The sequence below is a fragment of the Mesocricetus auratus genome, unplaced genomic scaffold (assembly GCF_017639785.1).
Source record: "Mesocricetus auratus isolate SY011 unplaced genomic scaffold, BCM_Maur_2.0 Super-Scaffold_100006, whole genome shotgun sequence".
In the NCBI taxonomy this organism is placed as follows: domain Eukaryota; kingdom Metazoa; phylum Chordata; class Mammalia; order Rodentia; family Cricetidae; genus Mesocricetus; species Mesocricetus auratus.
Genome location: NW_024429190.1, coordinates 32,575,795 through 32,590,768, shown reverse-complemented (window position 1 = coordinate 32,590,768; position 14,974 = coordinate 32,575,795). Strand labels below are relative to the sequence as shown.

At 44.8% G+C, this 14,974-nt stretch overlaps 1 long non-coding RNA gene across 1 annotated transcript; it reads right to left on the bottom strand.

Moving 5' to 3' along the window:
* Positions 1–985: 985 nt before the first annotated feature.
* Positions 986–1,999, bottom strand: LOC121140681. Its single transcript, XR_005877609.1, has 2 exons — positions 1,860–1,999; positions 986–1,599 (listed from the first exon to the last, which is right to left on the bottom strand). It is a non-coding gene; the product is annotated as an uncharacterized LOC121140681 (long non-coding RNA).
* Positions 2,000–14,974: the final 12,975 nt, after the last annotated feature.

Sequence of the window (14,974 nt, the reverse complement as noted above, 5' to 3'; positions counted from 1 at the left end):
AGGAAGTCAGGTCAGGCACTAGCAGGACAGGAACCTGGAGGCAGGAGCTGTGCAGAGTCCACAGAGGAGTGCTGCTTACCGGCTTGCTTTCTCCTCATGGCTTGCTCAACCTGCCTCTTTTCTCTTCTTTTCTTTTTCTTCTTTCTTTTTTCTTTTCTCCTCCTCCTCCTCCTCCTCCTCCTCCTCCTCCTCCTCCACCTCCACCTCCTCTTCTTCTTTGAGACAGGGTTTCTCTGTGTAGCCCTGGCTGTCTGGCTATCCTTGAACTCACTCTGTAGACCAGGTTGGCCTCAACTTCACAGAGATCCACCTTTCTCTGTCTCCCAAGTGCTGGGATTAAAGGCATGCACCACCACCACTACCACCCGGCCCTGACCTACTTTCTTATAGAGTCCAGGATCACCAGGCCAGGGATGAAATAACCCACAAAGGACTGGGCTCTCCCACATCAATCACTAATTAAGAAAATACCCTACAAGCAGATCGGCATTTTCTTAATTGTGGCTCCCTCATTTCTTTTTTTTTTAAGATTTATTTATTATGAATACGACATCCTTCCTCCATGTATGTCTGCACATACCAGAAGAGGGCACCAGATCTCATTACAGATGGTTGTGAGCCACCATGTGGTTGCTGGGAATTGAACTCAGGACCTCTGGAAGAGCAGTCAGTGCTCTTAAACTCTGAGCCATCTCTCCAGCCCTCCCTCATTTCTAATGACTTTAATTTGTATCAGCTTGACCTAAAACCATCCAGCACAGAGTCTAACTAGTTGAGGGTCAGGGGCATGACACAACAATAGAAATGGACCTACAGGTGATTTAGCCACTGGAGTCTTTTAGATGGTTATAATTACTGTTTTCTCCTTTTTTATTTTGTTGGTGGTGGTGTTGGGTTTTGCCTTTTGTGTTTCATTTGTTTTGGTTTTGGTGCTGGAGACTGACTAAAAAAAGAAATAAGAGAGAAAGGCATGGCTGTTCCTAGGTATGGTGGAGGAGAAATTTTATGGTAGATAAAGGGGACAGCACTGGCAGGGGCAGCGTCAACCATTTGTTCCAGGGCTTGAGACTTAACAGAGCCCAGCCAAGGGCTTCACAAGTGCTACACAATGGAGTTACCACTGAGTAGTATCCACAGCCCTCTTAGAAGGCTTTATTTTTAAACTTAAAATAGGTTAATGCTTTCCTCATCTTGCTCTGAGTGAAGGGTAATTCACAGCTCCTGTGTACACAGCTCCACTGGTATCACTTTCCCTTCAGGTGGACACAGCAGCATCTTCCTGCTGTCCCGAGTGCCTCGGTATCCACTGACAGTCCCTGTATCTCCAACAGTCTCATAGTTTGAACTTGCGGAGTTTGGGAGTTTCAGTGCTGTCTCTCTCCAGATCCTCTGCCTCCTCAGATGCAGACTCAAACACAGCAGTTTTATCAAGGTGTTGTTTCTAAAAGCTAAATACACGAGTCTGACTAATGTACCACCCAGAAAGCAGAAGCATCGGCATCCATTGTGGGACACTTGTGCAATGGACTTCGACTGTCATAGAAAAGAACAGAGTTTCTCTGCAGAGATGTAAACAGTCATGCTCTCCCAGGTTTATTACTGTAAAGTAAGAGAGAATGCTGTCAGTATCACAACTGGTAAACAACAAAGACGTTTCCTGTGTGTATATGTAAATATAAAAAGATGTACACACAAATGTGGCAATTTCAATTGACTCTTTGCCCTGTTTGAATTTTGCTCTGTTGTGTGGATGTGTCTGCTTCTCGAGTCTCTTTAAACGCTTTAAAAAACAAAATGCTGTATTTCATCAGAACCACCCTTTAATCATTTGGCAGCCCAGCCTCCTCTTTCCTTCTTACCTCGTGTCACTTGAAAACACCCTGTCAGCCAAATTCAGCCTCTCACTTAAACTGAGCTTCAAAGGAACTTGAGTAACTCAGGAAGAGAGACAAACAGTGGGTCCAGGTTTCGCCGACCTTTGCCAGGTGCCTGCCTGACTTTCTTCTTATCTGGGAGATAAGTCTCCTCAAGGTTGACACAAGTTCTGGAGAGGAGAGAGGGATCGGAAGTGACTGTTTACATCCTCTCCCTCCCAGACCTGCCCTTGGGTGAGTATCACTTAATCTGAGAGGTTCAAACTCTAGATGCTTCTGGATTGGTTGAATTGCTAGTCACCTCTTGCTAATGAGTAAGGCCAAACACAGGGCTGAGCTCCCAACTGGCAAAGCTAAGAGGTTTCCTGTTAGGATTCAGGCATTGCTCCCTGTCACCTGGCAGGATGCACTCAGGCATTACCCTGGCCAGCCCAGGGTCCTACGGCTGCTACATAACCAGGTAGTCTGCACGCAGGTATAAAGGTTTCTTTAAGAGGCAAACTGCCCACCTCTACTCTCTGTCTTTCGCCATCTCTCCGGGGAGGCAGACTGTTCTCTACCTGCCCCCCCCTTTCTCTCTGCCCCTCTCTCTTTTTTTCTTCTCTCTCCTCTCTCTCTTTCTCTTCCACAACTTCCCAATGAAACTTCCTTCTCATGTAAGCTCTGCCTGATGGTATGTTTGTCCCCAGCCATGGGATCCACCTTGTCCCACCTCGCGTCGTATTCCCTTATTCCGAACATCACCAAGTGGCCAGTCCTTAGAGATCACGGACCCCAAAGCTTCAGAGTTGCTTCTAGCCATGAAATCTGAGGACGACTCCAGAAACTACTGTCTACTGAGGACTCCTAGTGTTATAGCTGCCCATGCTGCCATCTGCTGTGGCTGACAAGATGTTCAGACATGAAATTGCCTTCCACCTTGAAAGGTTTTGACTTTTTTGAGATAGGGTTGCCCAGCCCGGGCTGGCCTCAAACTCGATATATAGCTGGTGATGACTTTGAGCTGACCCCCCTTCATTCAAAATTCACCTCCTCTAGGAAGTTTCCCAGAATGCCCAAGGACAGTTCTCCACCCTCCCTTTGAGGTTCTAGGCCACTGTTCAGGTAACTGCTGGCACTAATGCCACACCCAGTGGCTCGCTGCGAACGCAAATGTGTGCTTGTTTTCCTTCCAAAACTGCAGCTTCCAGGAAGTCTTGATAGAGCACGTGTTCAATACACAGTGTGACATTAATGAATCACTAAAAATTATAATAAATGTTCAGCTCATGTCCACCACCTCATTCGAATTCATACTCACCCTGTAACTCAGTAAACATGTTTATTTTTCCTACTTGTCAAGGTAGGGAACTGAGGATCAGTCAGAGTAAGGGATCCATAAATACCCAGCCGGGCCCCAAATAGGAGCTTCATTCACTTGGTGAATTATACATTTGGCTCAAGTTAAAAAAAAAAAAAAAAACACCTTCAAAGAAGCAGGGACTGAGGAGTACAAAGGAATTCCAAATGATAATGAAAACTGGGACGTTCAAAGTTGCTTGAAGGTTCATTCAAATGAACTCACAAGCAGAACAGCTAAGGTAACAAGGGTAGTGGATCCAGCACTATCCCCAAAAGGAGGTGAGGACCTGGCCCCTCGACCAGGAAGGAAGCTGGAGTGAGGCACCCTGAGTTATTACAAGATCAAAGTCTTGCCAACTGGAGGGACAAGCCTGTTTCTTTTGTTGTCGCTGTTTTGTTTGTTTGTCAACTGCATCTCTTGTATCCCAGGCTGGCCTCCAACTCCCTAGGTACCTGAGGATGACCTTGAACTTGTGACTATCCTGCTTCTACCTCCCAAATGCCAGAGTTTCATCCATGTGAGGCAGGCATTCTACAAAATAAACTACATCTCCAGGCCCTGGGCCTGTTCCTTATTGGCAGGAGCAGTTGTCCAGGTTTGCTCAGGGTGACAGAAGTCCCAGGACCCTGGGCATTTGGAGGTAAAAGAAAGCAGTCTGCTCTATAACTTACAAATATGTAGCTCTATTGTAAGTAGTCCTGTTAACTTATAAACATTTAGTGGGTGGGAAAGGCTTCAGGTTACATTGTCACTTGAGGTAGCAGGCTGCCAGAGGCTCAGCCATCCAACTGGTGTCCAGTGAATAATGGGGAAGTGAATGAATGAATGAATGAATGAATGAATATGCATATGCATGACAATTTCTTTTACAACTGAGCAAGATTTGACTTCTATTCTAAGGCTTCCATGGAAAGGATGAACTGGAGCCGAATTTCCTAATCATGACTGGTTCCTCTGACCACAGACAAAACCAGTTATTTGTGTGTTTTTCACGGCTGAGGTAATCGATAGTGATTGCCCCTGACTGCAGCCATGAGTCATGGGTATATGAAACGTCTGAGGAGCTTGCGTCCATCCCATCAGCATGCTTGGCAAAGCAGGGCCTGAGATTGGGGCAGCGCTTTCATGTACCAAGACTTATAATTAAAGCCAGAGAGCTTAAGTCAATGAATGGCTGTCTCATTAGCTGAGCATAAAGGAGGCTTCGAGCATTCGAATACTAATTAGCCTTCCCTGATATTCCGTAAGCCCATCTGAGATTGCTTACAAATGACTCCTGGAATAATGGCAAGCCAAAATGATAAATAAGGCTCAGAGGGAAGCTACAAAAAAGCTCCAAGCAAACAAAACCTCAGTTCTTCCCTCGCTGACTGTGAGCTTGGCAATTTTATTGAGTGCTTTATGTGTGCAGGTCAGGATTCTGAGTTCCATGCCTATTGCTTCATTTACTTTCCAGAGCCCCCTGAGGAAGCAGATTGTAGATTTCTAGGTGTTCTCGACTTGTTCTGAGGCAGTCTCCTGCATCTCTAGCCGCCCTCCAATTCCCTATATGGTTTGAACTTCTGATCCTCCCTGTTACCATCCAGGCAAACGCAAACCTGGCCCTGACCCTTAGGGACCTGGCATGCATGGCAGGCAGTATCCTAGCTCTGTATGCAGGTGCAAAAGTCCCTTTAAGAGGCAAGCGCCACCCACTTCCGCTCTGTCTGCCATTTCTCTGAGGAGGCAGCCCTCTCTGTCTCTTCTCTCTTCCCTTTCCTTACTCCCTTACTTTCCCCCAACAAACTTTCTACAGAAGCTATGTTGGCAGGTCTCTGTCTGTCTCAGCCTCTCTCTGTCCCTCACCCACCATGGGATCTGCCAAAGGTCCTGCCTCGTACCGTGCCGTATTATTACACTCCGCCTCCAAATGATATGCATCACATGCTCATTCTATGCGGTGCTAAGGGCTCCTGCATGCCAAGAGAGTACTCTACCTGCACTCGGTCTGACTCTGACTCTGGCTTTCCTAGCCTCATTTATATAATATATAAGGAAGAAAATGAGGTGCAGAAATGTTAGACACTGTGTTTAGGGTCACGGAGTTGGACCCAAAATGAAGCCACAGCAGGCAGAGGCTATGCCTAATGCCTGCACTCGAAGGCCCTGGTCTGCCCTTGTCTTTCTCGAGGACTATGGTTGTATCTCCATGCATGCCACCATCCGCACCTGCTCCATCTGCACTAACTACTCCCACCCTCCCCCCATCTTCCTGAGTCCCATCTCAAGACATCTTCAGCTCAGCACTGACAGCTCCCAGCCGGCAAGTCACCTTTGCCGAAGGACAGCTGGTGTAGCATGAATTCCAGTTCATCTTAATAATAAAAATACAGAGACATATATTGGGGTTCAAACTAAGGTCAGAAAAGCAAAGCAGCTAAGCCATTAGAGAATTCTTACCTTTACCAAGGCTAAGACCAAAAAGGGGCTATCCTGTCCTCAGAGTGACTGCAGGCTGCAATGCTCTCGACCAAACCTCAGACTGCCCAAACTGCACTGAGCTCCTGCCTTATATTCCTCTCTAGTGCTGGGATTAAAGGCGTGTCATCCCAAGTGCTGGGATCAAAGGTGTGAGCTCTGTTTCTATTTTAGTCTGATTCACTCTCATGTAGCCCAGGGTGGCCTTGAACTCACAGAGATCCATCTGCCTCTGTCTCCCAAGTGCTTGGATTATGGCTAACTAGGGCTTAGCTCTTAACTAGGTATGTGGCTAACTAGTGGCTTAGCTCTGCACTCTGATCTTCAGGTAAGCTGTATTTGTTAGATTAGAAACAAAATATCACTACAAGCTGGTACTCTCTATCCTATGTCCAGCATTGATGTTCATAATCTCAATGAGTCTTCTGAAGCCTGGAGACCTTGCTGTCTACTCCATTCCTTAGAACAGGAGAATGCAGGTGATAACCTGAAGAGGGCATATTCTTGAGCCAAATAGGAGTGACCAAGGCATAGAAACACAGATTGAAGTTACTCATTATATCATATTCTAAAGTGGTAACAGTCACATGAGGCTTTAATAAGGACAGAACAAAAGTCACAGGCCAAGGAATTTTTGAAGCCATTGTTGGGAATACTAGGTAGACAGGCTGCAGCAAGATGGGAAGTCTTTACTATCACCCTCAGATGATGTCTGATGCAATTCTGTCTCTATTTAATGGTGTTCTTTTGAGTATTCATGTAGACATGTATGTTTGTAAGTGTGCATGTGCTAAGGAGACAGCTCAGTAAGTAAAGTATTTGCCACGAAAGAATGAGGACCTGCATTTGGATCCCCAGACCCATTCAAAGGCAAAGTGTGGTAGTGTCCACCTGTAACCTCAGCCAGAAGGAAGCAGGACAATTCTCTGGGTTTGCTGGCCAGTCTAGTTGTTGAACTACTGGTACACTGAGAGCCCCTATATAAAAAACTAAGGTGGCTAGCAGTTGAGGAGGGTACCTGGCATTGACCTCTGCCTGCCACGTGCTCAAGGGCATGGAATGAAGCCAACAGTAGTCTCCCCAGGCTCCTTCAGGAGCCTCGCGGGGATTATGAGTCTCAATGCCAGACATGAGACGCAGAGCATCGGGTCCTGAGGCAAACATAATGTACCCATAGGAAGCTGTGTGTGTTGAGCTAAAGGTATCTTGAAATATGACTCAGGAAGGTGGGAACGGGGGAGGGTGGGGGGATAGTCAGTGCAGAGGGTGCTGATGGCGACATGTGGCCTCTGCCTGTTGTGGCTTCATTTTTGGTGTAATTCCATGACCATGAGCATGGTCTAAGCCTTCTGTGCCAAACACCTAGAAATAGATGCACTGTTCTCATCTTACAGAGGAGTCTGGTTTCAGACAAAAGCCACAATTGATGTGGCTCTAAATTTCTTCTGGGGCAACAGAAGTCTGCTATCTGGTGACTGGAGCCCAGGTGGGCTGTCACATGCAGAATGATGGAGATGGCCCTCGGTGGTGTTTGAGGGTCTTCACTGGTTTGGTTTCAGTCAGCCTTCCCAGCACTGTCTCCACTTAGTCCTAATTAGCAAATGTCCTTTAACAGGTTCTAAGCAAAGGAAAAATGTGGAGTAGGGACAACAGACCAGAATGACACTGAGGGCTGGGAATTCAGGTTAGTGGAAAAGCACTTGACTAGCATGTGTAAGGCCCTGAGTTTGGTACAACCACCAGAAAACAAAACAAGCAAACACCAGAAAGGCCATTCTTTTACTCCAACACAAGGACATTCAGAATCAAAATTCAGGATTATTTGTCCTCCTATTGAAGAAATCTATCTTCACGTCTATTTTCAATGACTCCAGAATTCTAAGAATGTGGTTAGCCAAGATGCCTCTCATTCCTCTATCCCCCCAAATGATTTTAATGAGTCCATTAAGGGATACACCCATCACAATTTTTATTAGAAAATGTGAAAATGCCCTTCTTGGAAGGCCCCACAATATGATACAAAAGTTAACTTGACTCTTCTGAGCCCACCTCAAGCTGCAGTGGCTGTCTCATGATAAGTGTCTCTAAGGATAAGGTTGGATGCAGGATATCAGTTACGGCTTATTAATTTTTCTTGACTTTTTTGAGACAAAGTCTCACTATGTAATCCAGGTTGGCGTCAAATCCATTATCCCTCTGCTTTAGCCTCTAAGTGCTGGGGCTTCCAGCATGTTACACTCAACTTTTTACTTTATGACTCCTTGGTTTTAATTTGCTGTTTTTTAAAAGAGTAATTTGAGATCTGTAACAAAATTGAGAATGGTTCATATATTTCTCAATACCTTTCACTGTCGACATGCTTCAATCAGAGCTGTACACGTGTTAGAACTGATGGCCATATATTGACACCTCACTACCCAAAGTTCCCACTCATTTCTTTTCTCAGTGGAAATAGCTGCCTCCAAAGTCTTCCACTCAGAGCCTATAACTTCCAGATATTAATTTTGGGATTCCTATTCTCACACTTCAGCAGAGTCAGCTTGTCATTGCTCCTCAATTGAGCAAATCTGCCTTCAGGGAATCATGGCTTCTTAAATGCCACAAACCTAACTAACGCTTAAACATTCTTCTTAGAGTTTGGCTAGGCATTTGGTGAGATTCTCTCTCTGTCTCTCTCTGTATCTGTCTCTGTCTCTCTCTGTCTCTGTCTCTGTCTGTCTGTCTGTCTCTCTGTGTGTGTGTGTGTGTGTGTTTGTGTGTGTGTGTGTCTCAGTATGGACAGGAGCCAGCTCTAAGGAGCACTCACTATGCCCCTCCCCCACGCTCAGAGCTCCACAGACATCATCTCAGCTCTATAGCAAGGAAGGCTGTGAGGACTCCAACTCACTGAAAAGGAGGCAGACTCAAAGGATGAGGCAACCTACTCTAAAGGCCATGACAGGTAAATGTTGACCTGGGCTGGGAAGTCAGGCTGCCTGACTCAAGCCCTTTCATTTGGAAGTAGCATTCTTTTTTAAAAAAAATAAAAATAAAAATCTCATTTTACACACAGATCCCAGTTCCCTCTCCGTCCATTCCTCCCACTCCACCCACCATTTCCCCCACTCCCCCCATCCACTCCTCAGAGAGGGCAAGGCTTCCCATGGGGAAATCATCAAAGTCTGTCACATCATTTTGTGCAAGACCAAAGCTCTCCTCACTGTGTCTAAGCTGAGCAAAGTTACCCTCCATAGGGAATGGGCTTCAAAACGCCAGTTCATGCATTAGGGATAAATACTGGTTACATTGACAATGGCCCCATAAACTTCCCAAGCCCCCCCCAACTGCCACCCACATTCAAAGGGCTTAGTTTGGTTTCATGCAGGTTCCCCAGCTGCCAGTCTGAACTCAGTGAGCTACCACTTACTCAGGTCAGCTGTTTCTGTGGGCTTCCCCAACATGGTCTTGACCCCTTTGCTCATATCATCTCTCCTTCATCTCTATGACTGGACTCCACAAGTTCCACCCAGTGCTTAGCTGTGGATTGCTGCATCTGCTTCCATCAGCTACTAGATGAAGGCTCTATGATGGCAATTAAGGTAGTCATCAACCTGATTATAGGGGAAGGGCAATTAAGGTACCCTCTCCACTATTGCTTAGATTCTTCATTGGGGTCATCCTTGTGGATTCCTGGAAATTTTCCTAGTCCTGGGTTTCTCATTAACTCCATAATGGCTTCCTCTATCAAGGTATCTCTTTTCTTGCTCTCCCTCTCTGTCCTTCCCCCAACTCAACCTTGTCAATCCCTCAAGTTCTCCTCCCCCTTCCCCTTTACCCTTCTCTTACTACCCTACTCCCATGCTCCCAATTTACTCAGGAGATCTTGACTATTTCCCCTTGGGGGGATTAAGTATGTCTGTATCTTCTAGGGTCCTCCTTGTTTCCTGGCTTCTCTGGGGTTGTGAACTGTAGGCTGGTTATCCTTTGTTTTATGTCTAATATCCACTTATGAGTGAGTACATACCATGTTTGTCTTTCTGTCTGGGTTTTCTCATTCAGGATGGTTTCTTCTGTTCCATCTATTTGTCTTTGAATTTCAAGATGTCATTGTTTTTGTTTTTACCTCCATTGTGTATATGTATCACACTTTACTTATTCTTCAGTTGAGGGGCATCTAGATTGCTTCCAGGTTCTGGCTATTACAAATAATACTGCTATGAATACAGTTGAGCAGATGTCCTTGTGGTTTGAGTATTCATCCCTTGGGTATATACCCAAGAGTGGTATTGCTGGGTCTTTGTTTGTTTGTTTATTTGTTTTCAAGACAGTTTCCCTGTGTAGCTTTGGAGCCTGTCCTGGAACTAGCTCTTGTAGATCAGGCTGGTTTTGAACTCACAGAGATCTGCCTGCCTTTGCCTCCCAAGTGCTGGGATCAAAAGCATACGTCACCACCACCCAGTTTGCTTGGTCTTGAGGTAGATTGATTCCAAATTTTCTGAGAAACCACTATACTGATTTCCAAAGTGGCTTTACAAGTTTGCACTCCCACCAGCAATGGAGGAGTGTTCCCCTTACTCTACATCTTCTCCAGCTTAAGTTTCCATTAGTGTTTTGATCTTAGCCATTCTGACAGATATAAGACGGTATCCCCAGAGTCCTGGGAGCAGCCTCTCTGCACCCCAAACCACCCACCATGACATCTGCAACCACCAGAGCTTTGGACCTGTTCCCACTTGGAGAAGTAAGTGTCTAGGTCCCCAGCTGGAAGTAGCATTCTTTTTTGTTTTGGTTTGGTTTTTTGGTTTTGTGAGACAGGGTTTCTCTGTATTGTTTTGGAGGCTGTCCTCGAACTCACTTTGTAGACAAGACTGGCCTCGAACTCACAGACATCCATCTGCCTCTGTCTCCAGAGTGCTGGGATTAAAGGCATGTGCCACCAATGCCTGGCTTGGAAGTAGCATTCTTAAGTGAATGGTTTTTAATCCTCTGGACCTTGACAGGAAGCATTAATGTGTATCTTGTCATTTATCCCCAGTACCCAAGCCAGGACACAGTTTGCTATATGATAAAATAGGATTCCCCTTAATTGACTCTAAAATACCACAGTTTCTATCTGATTTATAACACACACTTGAGTCTTGTAAACCTCTTAGCTTTGCCTCTGTTAAAGATGTTCAAGTTGATTCACAGTAACTACTGAAACTAAATTATGTCCTTTACAGTATTTGTGCATGGAAGCCTAAGCCTCAGGGCAGCTATATTTGGAATTAAAAGTAGTGAAGTTTGCCAGGCAGGACATCTCAGTGGGTAAAGGCATCTGGCACCAAGCCTGATGACCTGAGTTCAGTCTCCAGACTCTATATGGGAAGAGAGTGTTGACTCCTCCAAGTTATTCTCTGACTTCCACAAGCACACATGTGCCATTAGCATACATGGCTACACACACACACAGGGTACACACATAGGCATGCAGACACACACAATTTAATGCGATAAAAAAAACTCTTCAAGGGGGCTGGGGAGACAACTTAGTGGTTAGGAGAATGTACTGCTTCCAGAGGACCTGAGTTTGGTTTCCAGCACCATATCAGGTAGTTCAAAATCAACTTCAAGTTCATCTCCAGATGTTCAATGTTCTCTTCTAGCCTCCGAGGGCACTGTGCTCAAGTGCCCAAACCCATACTCTGATACACATATACATAATTCAAATTAAATTTAAAAAGAAATAATAGCCTGCCTTGGTGGCATGCAACTTTAATTCTAGTACTTGGGAGACAGAAGAAGACAGACCTCTGTGAGTTTGAGGTCAGCCTAATCTACATAGTGTGATTCTGGCATAAAAAAAACTAAAAACTAACTAACTAAATAAATAAATAATGTTTTGTTTTAAAGATGAAGTCTCCATCCTACAAGACTATTGTTTTTGTAAGTAGTGACATCATAGCACATTCCTGTAGCTAGACTTTCTTGTCAGCTGCCAGCTCCCAAATAATGACATGGAAACTTATTATTAATTATGAAAGCTCTTTCCCAACTAGCTCTTATAACTTAAATTAACCTGTTTCTATTAATTTATGCTCTGCCATGTGGCTCAGTTATCTCTCCTCTGTATCATATGTCTGACTTCATCAATGTCTTGCTGGTATCTTGCCCATGCCTAGATTCATCCTGAGTTTCTACTATGCCTGGAAGTCCTGCCTATTCTCTCCTGCCTCCGTATTGGCCATTCAGCTCTTTATTAAACCAATCACACAGTGTAAACAAATAATTAACAACACATATCCCCAGAAATGACAGCCATCTCAGTCTTGGACTCACAGACCTCAGAACCTAAAGTAATAGATTTTATTGCCTAAGCCACATATTCCATTGTAGAGGTTGAATATTCTCAACCCAAAAGCTGAAATCTGAAATGCTCCAAAATCTGCAACTTTTCTGAGCTGAGAAAATTCCATGCCATGAAACTTTGTTGCATGCAAAAAAGCCATTAAAAATTGTATATATAATTACCATTGTCTGTGTGTACAAGATATCTATGAAACATGAATATTATTTATCATTCATATGCAAATACTCAAAAATCCAGGAAAATGTGGAATCTAAAAACATCTCTAATGTTTTGGAGACCAGTTGGATGTTGTTATGGCCACCAGAGGAGACTGAGAAAGCCCAAACACTCCTTTTCAGGCATTCCTGGTAAGATGCCATATTAACTTCTCTCAATGCTGTAACGAAATCCCTGAGAAAAGCAGCTTTGGGGAGGGACGGTCTCGTTGGCTTACAGTTGAAGAGTGCAGTCATCACAGTGGAGAAGTCATGGTGGCAAGAGCATGAGACAGTAGGTTAAACCGCATCCCGCATCGAGGAAGTAGAAGGAAATGAATATTGTGCTCAGATAATTTTCTCTTTGTAATTCACTTGGGACTCCAGCACAGCAGATGGTACTACCCATGGGCAAAGTGGATCTTTTCACCTCTAACTGAATCTAGAAATCCTTTCACAGACATGACTGTGGGGTTGTGTCCCAGGTGATGCTAAATCTTCTCAATTCGACAGTATTAGTCATCACAGGTGCCATATTCCCCCTGAAGTGTGACATCACCACAATGTAGCAGAGACCCTTGGAGACAAGCTTAGGAATCATTACACAGAAACACACAACACAAAGCAAGCATAAATCTGACTGACTAGTCGCATTGCTAGCAGAACGTGGCCTTGTCAACTGCCTCTTTTTGTTCACATTTTCATTACTTCCCAGCTTCTCACCCTTCCTCTTAACCTGTGACAGGTAAGTGGTGTTGAACTGCATGATGAGTTAAACTATCCCTCTAATTTAGAAAATGAATTGTCACCGGAGTCCAACTTTAGTGCTTGCTCAGGCCAGAAAGACACACTTTAAAAGGATTATTTCACCACAGTTTCTGGTTTCATTTCTTTATTTTACTTTTTCAATTTTAAGTTTGTGACTGAGGCAGGGTCCCACTGTCTGGAACTCACTATGTAGACCAGACCAGCCTCAAATTCACAGAGCTCTGCCTGCCTCCATGTTCCAAGTGCTGGGATTAAAGTTGTATGCCACCATGACCAGTTCAGTTTCTCTTTTTTAAAACTTTACTTTTATATAGGGCAGTGACCTTCATCCCACCACCAATTTGTCCACCCAGAATCTTGGAGTGTGACTGATTTTGGAACGCTGTTCTCTGGGCATTACATAGTTATCTCATTCTTGTAATTGAAGCAACTGTGTGTCATACACCAGAAGCTCATAGGGTTGGGCCTACTACCCCCTTATGGGAAATAGGGAGGGTTCATGACAGACACGAGCTCTGGAGCTACACAAGGATGTGTAAGCAGGTACAATCACTTGGGCAAGGAGAAGTCCTCTTCTTCAGTAGTTTAACTTCATGTAAGCTGTCTGTGTGCCTGTAAGGAACCCCAGTTGAATCCAGTGACCCGCCACACTAAACTGGGTAAAAACCCTACTTTGATCTATTGTTGGTACCTGGTCCAAAGTGAGCAGTTGTTTATTCTCATCTTGCCAGGAAAGAGATACATGAACACACAGAACCAAGACTTGGTTTGGGAGCTGCTATGATAATAAAGCATGCACATGAAGCTAAGATTGACTTAAGTGTCTGTGGGGATAATCCCAATGTGGCCATTCTTTCCAATGCGCTATGTAATGACATGACTCCTTGCTATGGTCGCAGGTATATTGCCCCTGCATGGCTAATAAGATGCAACTGTCTGTACTCCATCTGAAGGTCAAGTGTCTTTACAAAGAATCCCAGGATGATCCTCTTCTTGTATGTGATTTGGGGTAGTATATGCCTCTTAAACAATTAGGGTCTGACACACAGGTACAGGGATGGCCCTCAAAAGGCCAGTGGACTAGAGCATATATTCCAGTCAGTATAAGTATCACATATGGGTCAGATTGTAAACCAGAGGCACAGGCCAGTAGTCTGCTAGCTGAAGGGGATGAAGTAGAAATGATAATGATGGAGCTGGGCACGAGAGAGGTGGTATTTGATGCCCAGTTCACCAGGCTGGCTCACACTGTGTTGTCAAAGAGTTAAGAAAGAGGTTAACTCAGCAGGGACCTCAGAAAGAGTACGGGGGTTTAGTATGTTGCCGGATATTTGTTTACACTGTGTGAAGCTGTGCCTCTACCTAAGGCACCTTCTGATTGGTTTAATAAAGAGCTGAATGGCCAATAGCTAGGCAGGAGAGAATAGGCAGAACTTCTGGGGAAAGAGAGGAACTCAGGAAGAATCTGAGGCAGGTGGGATTTACCAGCCAGACACAGAGGGAGTCAGAGGTACAGAATGTACAGAATGGAGGAGAGGTAAAGAGCCACATGGTAGAGTGTAGATGAGTATGAATGGGTTGCTGGCGGTGGTAGTGCAGTCTTTAGTCCAGCACTTGGGGAGGTAGAGACAGGTAGATCCCTGTGAGTTGGAGGCTAGTCTGGTCTACAGAGCTAGTTCCAGGACAGCCAGGGCTACATAGAAAAACCCTGTCTCAAAAAAAAAGTGTGTGTGTGTGTGTGTGTGTGTGTGTGAGAGAGAGAGAGAGAGAGAGAGAGAGAGTGTGTGTGTGTGTATGTGTTATAAGAGCTAGTTGGAAACAAGCCTAAGCTAAGGCCAAGTTTTTGTAATTAATAAGAAATCTCCACATCATTATTTGGGAACTGACAGTACAAAGAAAGTCTAAATACACTGGTGGCTTTGCTGAGCTCATTGTAGAGTACAGTCCTTATGATGTACAAAAGGCTATAGAGGGCACGTTGTTCTTGGCCTCTGCCTGAGCTAGGCCAGCC